Source organism: Thalia democratica, chromosome 2, assembly GCF_965202585.1.
Source record: "Thalia democratica chromosome 2, ktThaDemo2.hap1.1, whole genome shotgun sequence".
NCBI lineage: Eukaryota > Metazoa > Chordata > Thaliacea > Salpida > Salpidae > Thalia > Thalia democratica.
Genome location: NC_139166.1, coordinates 2962243 through 2972143, shown reverse-complemented (window position 1 = coordinate 2972143; position 9901 = coordinate 2962243).

Below are 9901 nucleotides of genomic sequence, written 5' to 3'. Positions count from 1 at the left end.
CTACTATCTTTTAAACAAAATTTCAACTAACAAGGTATTTGTTAATTTTAATTTTTAGCAACTTCATCAGAAAGTTATACATTTCATAAAATTTGAACAAATAAGGTATATGTTAACTTTGTCTAAATGTTTGACAACTATTTATATTTAATTGATTGTAAAATTCATTTTAAATAACTATTACTTTTTTAATTAACTTTCATCAGTTTAATTAACATTTATATTTTTAATAAACTTTAATCTACTTTATCTTTTTATAACTAATGGTATAACTAGCTGGGCTTTTGTTAAATTTCATTTATTTATTTTTTAGCAATTTGACAACAAAAAAATATTTTTAAATTAATAATAAAACTAACACGGTATATCTTAATTTTGTCTAAATTTAAATAAAACACCTTATTACTAACGGTGAAATTAAAAAAAATAATTAACAAAACTAACTATTTAGTTTATCTGTGATTTCCTGTGGAAGTTGGAACTATTTTGTCAATGCTACTTGAGAAGAAAACTTCATCAGGATTTAACCACAAATTTCTATAAAAAATATCAGTAAATCATAATTGTTTTTATAATTAGTATGTTATATTTATAATTAAAATTATTTGTTTGTATGATTAGTATGTTATATATATAATCAGTATGCTAAACTTCCAACTAAGAATATTTGTTTATATAAATGATTTTTTTTTTCAAATTCTACTAAACTTTGTACAGATTTATTTAAAAAGCTACAAGTTGCTTTTTTCAGATTTATTATATTCAAAATAATTTTTTAAGTAAAGCAAGTTAAAATGTGAGAGTAAGTTCCTTATGAAAGCATAAGACTAAACTGTGAATGAATAGAAATCATAAAATTTATCTCCTACATTTTTTGAAATAAATACTTCAAACTATAAGGAAATGTCTCTTGCAATACTTATAATAATTTATAACAGGGTTTCCCAAACTTTTTTAACAAATGGCCCCTTTAAAGAAATTAAAAAAGCCATGGCCCCCTTCAACAAGATTACAAATAAACTACCATAAAAAACACCTAAGACCTTTTTTTTTCTTTTTTCCATTTCATCTGCAACTCAAGAATATATAAATATAATAACCCCTCTAACCCCTTTGCTGCTCGTGGCCCCCTTTGGGAAACCCTGATCTATATTAATATTATTTTACAAATAATTTACTTTAGAAGTTTAAATTAGTCAAAAATTTATTAACTTCTTATGAGAGGTTTTTTAAAACATTGAAAGAAATATTTTTGGAAAATTCAGGATTTTATCATATGAAATAGATATTTAGTGATTTCTCTTTATTCAATATTGTTGTTTTTACTTCCATAAACAAATAATTAGGTTCTTTTTTATTCAATATTGCAGTTTTTTCCTCCCATTAAGAAATTTTTGTATTCTTCAGCTTCATTTTAAAAATAGTTTGAACATCTAAAACTTGTAAAAAGCAAGTTCTAGCTTATTTAAACTCTACAAAACAAAATCAAGTAGTAAAAAAGTGATTTAATCCCCTCCCACCTTATGGACTTAATATAAATTGTTTATGTAGCCTAAATGTAAGAACTTTTTCAGATATTTTAAATTAATTAATAAAAATAAAGATATAATCTTAGGATGTTTATTTTAATTCAAGTTTGATAGCTACTGAACATAAAATATTTAATCACTTTAGTAAACTTTTGGCAGAGTTTTCTCAAGTAAAGAAAAATTACTTAATAAAATATGATGCTAAGTTTTTAGTGTATTATCATTCAATAATTTTTTACAAAACTTTCTGTAATAATTAAAATATTTGTTTTTTCTCTTTTATAAATTGACATGTGATGTATTCAAATACAAACTGAAACTTTTAAAAGTTGTCCGGATAAATTATGTCGTAATGGAATATCAGTTTCAATGCTGTTCCATTTATTTGAACATAAATAATATTAAACCAGTCAACCAGATAGCAAGTTGATCTGATGCAAATTTACATTTATAGAGTTATATAGGTTATAATGTAACAATTATTGTACATGATGCTTGTTTTAGTGTGTTGCCGTTTATTTAGAAAAATTACTTTAAAGAGTTCAAGGGAACTAAAAGAAAAAATAATGGAAAATTTAATTAAAACAGTTGGCCTTAATTGGTATCATAATTTTATTTCCGAATAATAACAGAAAGTGTTGCCACTCTTTTAGTGAAAAAAAATCGGCTTGAGTCATCTAGGATATTTTAAAACCCTTAAAAAAGTTTTTTTTTATTTTAAAAATTAACAAAATTTAAGTTTACCAATTAAATTTGTCATACAAGAACAAAATAATGAGAATAAATTCCATTCAAAATCTAGACAAAACCTGTCCTGAGATTTACTTTACAGGGTTCGTGCGCGAATTTTTTTTCATTTAGTCTGACTGAGACTAATTTAGCCTGACATTTTAGAAGTAAGGAAAATCCCCTTTAGAAGTCATTTTAGGTATTGGGGGGTCTTGATTAGTACTATTGTAGTCTCTGACTTCAACCAGCTTGATCTCAAAAATATTTTGAGCTCTAAAAATCTGCAAAAACCAACTCATAGCTTAGTTACAACTCAATAAAATAAGACTAAACTAGGAAAAAGGTGATTGACCCTACCCTATGCCTTTAACATAACAAATTCAGTGATAAGTTGTAAAATAAGTGTTATATCTGATCTATTACTAGTGTAAAAATTTAATATATATTACTAAACACAATAGTTCAATTTAATTAAGCACTAAGTAAAAACATTATAACCAGAAGATTTATAATAAAACAACGTGCATTGTCGTGTTTTATTAAAATTAAAATGAAACCCATACACAAGTATTAAAGGAAGTAAAAAAATTTTTATTATAGTATTTTGACTAATACTTAAAATTGATACATAATTATAAATCCTAAACTCTAAATAAAAAAGTGATTGTTGATATTATATTAATTTTTTAAAAGCTTACCCTTAATTTGAAAAAAACCTTTAATATTCTTGTATTCTTAACTATTTGTTTTTGTATAGATGAATTGTACCTAAAATTTGTACTCCCACAAAACTTAGTACTTATATCTAAAAGCTAAGTTTTAGTGTTATGAATATCTCTAATAACTTAAAACAAACAGTAAAATATATGTTTAAACTGCTAAGAGTTTCAATCTAAAAAGTATTTGGTGTAAAGCCTTAAAATTGGAAATTAAAACAGTTCAACCAACTAAGCTCTGAAAAACATAGCTGATGTAAACAAATTCAAACAAACAGCTAAGTTGTTGAACAGGGTTCGTGCGCGAAATTTTTTTCATTTAGTCTGACTGAGACCGATTTAGCATGACATTTTTTCAAATTAAGGAAAATCCCACTTAGAAGTCATTTTAGGTATTGGGGGGGGTCTTGATTAGTACTATTGTAGTCTCCGACTTCAACCAGCTTTATCTCAAAAATATTTTGAGCTTTAAAAATCTGCTGAAAGCAACTCATAGCTTAGTTACAACTCAATAAATGAGACTAAATTGTGAAAAAAGTGATTAACTTCCCTATGCCCTTAACATAACAAATTCAGTGATGAGTTTTAAAATACGTGTTATATCTAATCTATTACTAGTGTAAAAATTTTATATATATTACTTAACACAATTTTTCAATTTAATTAAGCACTAAGTAAAAACATTATAAAACAGAAGATTTATAATAAAACAACGTGCATTGTCGTGTTTTATTAAAATTTAAAATAAAATGCTTACAAGAGTATAAAAAATAAGTAAGAAAAATATTTTTTATAGTATTTTGACTAGTATTTGAAATTGATACATAATTATAAATCCTAAACTCTAAATAAATATACTGATTGTTGATGTCATATCAGATTTAAAAAGCTTACACTTAAACTAAAAAAAAAAACCTTAAATATTTTGTTCTTGTAAAGAAAAATGAATTGTACCTAAAATTTGTACTCCCACAAAACTTAGTACTTATATCTAAAAGCTAAGTTTTAGTGTTGTGAATATCTCTAATAACTTTAAACAAAGAGTAAAATATATGAATAAACTGCTAAGAGTTTTAACCTAAAAAGTACTTGGTATAAAGCCTTTAAATTGTAAATTAAAACAGTTCAACCAACTTAGCTCTGAAATATATAGCTAATGTAAACAAATTCAAACAAACAGCTAAGTTGTTGAACTAAACTGTAATGTTTAAACTGTATTTTTTTATGAATTTTCATAATTATGACGTATATAATCTACTCAAAACAAATATTGAATGTTCTTAAAAATTTTTCAGATGATTCAACAAAAGGTTTTAAGCATTTATTTTTACAAATACTGACTGATTTTGAATTTAATAACTAGATCTTTGTTTAGAAATAAATTCACATCTCAATTTGATCTTAAAAAGATTTCTCAATTTTTTTTAATCAAAAATTTTCAAGCATTTGAATTGCGTAAAACTGGATTCTCAAATTTTTAAATAAAAAACTGATTTAGCCTGACGTTTTTCAACTTTTTTCAAAAAAACTGATTTAGCCTGACTTAGCCTGACGCGCACGAACCCTGAGTTTAATTAAACAAAACTTATACTGAGTGCTTCATAAAAAAACAAAACTATCCTGAGTCAATTTGAGTTAAAAAAATTCCTGAGTTATTCTGAAAGTGTGGCAACCCTGTTTATAATTTATTATAATATGTAGTAGTAAATACTAAGTGGGTATCTATTAATTATATATATCTTTTTTGAATTAAACAAAAAGACTTTTAATTAATACAGGGTTGTCACACTTTGAGTCAAAAAATCTTCACTGAGTTACCAGAAACTTTCCTGAGTAACTTTAAACTTAAGAGTTTTTCTGAGTTTTATCCTTAAAATTTTTATTATTTATTTAAAAATTACAATGTTAATTCTAATAATATTGGAGAACTAGCTGCAACGCTAAAAGTTTTTTAAATAAGCACTTCAAAAAAATAAAATTAACTTTTTTTTGAACAAAATATTGAAACTGGATTTATAAAATCTTGTTCTAGATCTAGAAAAAAATTTCCCTGAGTTTTTTTATAAATCTTAAAATTTCCCTGAAGTTTTTAGAAAAAACCAAAACTGCCTTGAGTTAAAAAAAAGAATCAAAATTCCCTGAGTTTACCTGAGATTTTCTATATCTTGAAAATTCTTTGAGTTTACCTGAATTCCCTTAGTGTGTGGCAACCCTGTTAATATTAAAAGTAACAAGGTATATCTTAAGTTTGTCTTAATTTAAATAAAATACATTTTTTTAATTAACAATAATACAAACTAAAAATAATTATTAATAAAACTAACTGTGTATTTGTGGAGTTTTTCTGTGATTTCCTGAATTTTTTGTCGTTGGCCATGTGATGAAAGCATCTCACCAGGGAATTAAAATCTATTGAAATAATTAGCATTCAATATTTGAATTAAAAATATTTGTTTATTTGGTCAGTATGTTATGTTTATAATTTTAAGATTTGTTTGCCTATATAATTAAGTTGTTAAATTTTTGACTAAAAATTGTATAACCACTAAAAACCTTTCTCCTTGTACGTTTTTTGAGATAAAAACCTCAAACTTTAACAGGGTTGCCACTCGTTTTTTCAAAAACTTTTCTAGGTTTTTAAAAGTACAGACTTTTGGGGATGTTTTTAGTTTAAAGTTTAGTTTTAGGTAAAAAACTGTGTTAAGTAGTATAAAAAGATTAAAAAGATACTGTAAAGCTAATTTAAATGTGTTTTTTAATAAAAAACTTTTTGATAACCACAAAAATTTTCATATTTATTTGATAGATTGTTTGAGTCAAATCAAAATTTTACTACTGAACATGTGAAATTTCCAGGTTTTCCGATTTTTTTTTAGTGATTTTTGTTCGAAATTCCAGGTTTTTTTTCAAAATTTCCCAAAATCCAGGATTTTCCAGGTATTTTTTACCTAAGTTGTCAAATTCCAGGTTTTTCCAGGTAAAGTGGCAACCCTACTTTAAGGAAATGTTCCTTGCAATACTTAAAATAATTTGTATTTAAATTGTTTAATATAAGTATAATTTACAGTAGGTGTAGGGAGTACTTGGGTGATGTTTGCTGGACTTATGAGTACACATGATTTGGATGTGTTTTTGCTTCATTAAGAAAAATCTGAAAAAATAAACCTCAAAAATAAAAAGTTTGCTGCCCAAAAAAATAATTTCACCCCCAAAAATAACATACTTTTAGATTTTTTGACTTAAACAGTAATAAAATCACTTATACATGTCCTAGATTTATAATTTATGTCTTAAATGAAAGCTTATACATATTAGCATACAATTAAAGATATATTAACTGCTTTTGGTGTATGATGACGTCATAATCACCCTAAATGTGCAAAATTTGTTTGTAAAATGTAGTGCCAGGGAGTACAGCTCATTTTTTTTGGTCATATTGTAAAATTCAAATAAATACATTAAATACATATGATTCGGATGTGTTTTTGCTTAGTTGAAAAAAATCTTTTAAAAAAATTAGTTTTCCAAAAAAAAAAGTTGCTGCTAAAAAAGTGACTTAAACCCCAAAATCACAAAAACCTGACATGAGATTTTCTTTAATCAAAAAAAAACTATACTGAGTGTTTAATAAAAAACAAAACTATCCTAAGTCAATTTGAGTTAAAAAAAATTCCTGAGTTATTCTGAAAATGTGGCAACCCTGATTTTAATTTATTATAATATTTATTAGTAATACTAAGTGGGTATCTATTAATTATACAAATAATCTAATTTTTGAGGTGAAATAAATAACCTAGTAATTACAAACTAAATAAACCTTTTTATGACATCCAACGAAATGATTACGTCATAACTGAGTCATCAGTGAGCTCAGATGTCCAAGTTTTTCTGTAATTGAATATTCAAGTAAAAAAATTAACAAAATCTTTACAAAAAATTAGTTATTTGATTGTGTCTTAAAAACTGTATTTAATTTTAACTATTAATATTTTTTGATACATTTTGTTAATATTATACTTCAATAATTTGTGAACATGAATTTTTGATTGGAATTATTTTATAATTGTAACTTTTCATAAATTAGTTAATAAAGTATAATGTAAAAAACATAAAAAATCTTAACTTCTTTTAACTTAATTTAAACAAACTTTTAATTTTTTAATTATGTAAACAATTAATAAGTAACTTGTGTTTAGATTTAAATTAAATGCGTAGATTATAAAAATTATGGAAACATGACAATTTTTTTCAGTGTTATTTGTTAGAAAAGAGATAATTTTTAAATAACACAAAAATAACTATTTAAGATGTTAGAACTTTTTTTTCTGGATGTTATTATAATAAGTTCTTCTAAAAACTTCTTAAGTAAAAAATTTTTAATTATAATTGTTGTACATCAAGCCGAAAAAAAATGTGAAAATATATTTTGACATGTATAAAACAGAAATAAAAGAAAGTTTATTTTTTCGGTCAGTTTCATAAAGATGAATTTTGATATGTATTGAAGTTTTACAATTCTAAGTAAATTTAAAGGTTTAAATAAAAAATCCATCTTTTTATTGAAATCATACTGAATTTTAAAGTAAAAAGATAATTGATTATTGTTTTCTGAAACCATTTAGTTTTTATTAAGGGCATATAAGGGGTAAAACTATTTTTTATACAAGTTGGTCTTATTTTTTCGAGTTTTAATTAAGCTTAATATTTACACAATTTTAATATTCAAATAACTTTTCAAAATATAGCAGGTTAAACTCAGAGAGTACAATAGGTTGCTAATGGGAGTAAAACTAAAAATATAAATAAATTAAATTACGTAAAATCCATATCTTTCTAAGTTTTAGAGTTAATTATCTAATTTTTAAGAAATTTTTCTTAAAACTCTTTAAAAAAATTTGTAGCATATTTTTTTCAAATAGACAAAATTACTGAACTCCACCTAAATTAATTGTATCTATTATTAATTATTAAAATAACAAAGTATACAATCAAATATTTTTACTTGTTTAGCCTTATTTAGGGTGGCCACTTGTTTTTGGAAAATTTTATTCAGGTTTTAGAAAGTACGCGTTTTTGGGTCTACTTTTAGTTTAAAATCAAACTTGAGGTTAAAACTGTGTAAAATATTATATCAATATTAAATGATTAATGTAAAGCTACTTTAGTTGTGTTTTAATAAAGAAATAATTTGATAATGACCAAAATTTTTTATTTATATGATAGATTTTTAGTGTCAAATCAAAAATTTACTACTTAAAGTTGTAGAAACTGTTTAAAATTCCAAGTATATCCAGGTTTTTCAATAATTTTTGTTCAGAACTCAAGATTTTTTTTAATCCTAAATTGTCAAATTTTAGGTTTTCAGGATTAGAGGCCACCCTACTCATTATAAAACTTCGAATACCTACTTTGCTAAATTAATTGTTTAACTTCAAATCACTAACTTTTATTACAAAGCAACGCTTCACTATCTTCAGAATTCTAAATTTTAAACTTATAAATTTAAGAAATAATATTATAAAAATAATCTAAAATCAACAGTGTTGATAATATACTACTTAACAGAGGTTTTTTTAAATTTTTTGTAAATGCTTAACAAATACTTTCGTACTGAACTTGACTTTAAAATAAAATTTTATTGCAACAAATTATAAATATGATAATAATTAAATAATTAATAAAACCAATGGAATTTTTGTCAATCTTTACATAATTTTAATAGTTGTAATAGTGAATAAAAAAACTAATAGAAAATTTAATTATAAAATTAATTAAAATGAATAGGAAGTAGCAATCAAATTAGCTTGGCAATTGTTAAGTTTCTCCAAGTGCTTAGCAAATATTTACAACTTTATTAATATTAAACCTAACTTTTATATAAATTGTCTTTGCAGTTTATCATATTAATTAAATGATTAATAAAACTAACGGAATATTTGTCAACTTTTACATAATTTTAATAGTTTTAATAATTAATAAAAAAAATAATATAAATTTAATAAAAAATTTGATTATAAAATTAATTAAAATGATTAGGGAGTAGCAATCAAATTAGCTTGGCAATTGTTAAGTTTTTCTAAATGCTTAGCAAATATTTACAACTTAATTAATATCAACCCTAACTGCTATTTATATTATCTTTGCAGTTTATCATATAGATCAAATAAATAATAAAACTAATGGAATATTTTATATCAATTTTTATTAGCAATTTAGCCGCAAAATTATTGTTCTAATAAAAAAAAACAATAAAAATTAAATAATAATAAAACATAAACTACTATCTTTTAAACAAAATTTCAACTAACAAGGTATTTGTTAATTTTAATTTTTAGCAACTTCATCAGAAAGTTATACATTTCATAAAATTTGAACAAATAAGGTATATGTTAACTTTGTCTAAATGTTTGACAGCTATTTATATTTAATTGATTGTAAAACTCATTTTTAATTAACTATTACTTTTTTAATTAACTTTCATCGAGTTTAATTAACATTTATATTTTTAATTAACTTTAATCTACTTTATCTTTTTATAGCTAATGGTAAAACTAGCGGGGCTTTTGTTAAATTTCATTTATTTATTTTTTAGCGATTTGACAACAAAAAGTATTTTTAAATTAATAATAAAACTAACACGGTATATCTTAAGTTTGTCTAAAATTATATAAAAAACCTTATAACTAACAATGAAATCAAATTAAATAATTAAAAAAACTAACTATTTAGTTTATCTGTGATTTCCTGTGGAAGTTGGAACTATTTTGTCAATGCAACTTGAGAAGAAAATTTCATCAGGATTTAAGCACAAATTTCTATATAAAATATCGGTATGTCATAGTTGTTTTTATAATTAGTATGTTATATTTGAAATTAAAATTATTTGTTTGTATAATTAGTATGTTATATATATATAACTAAAAAGTC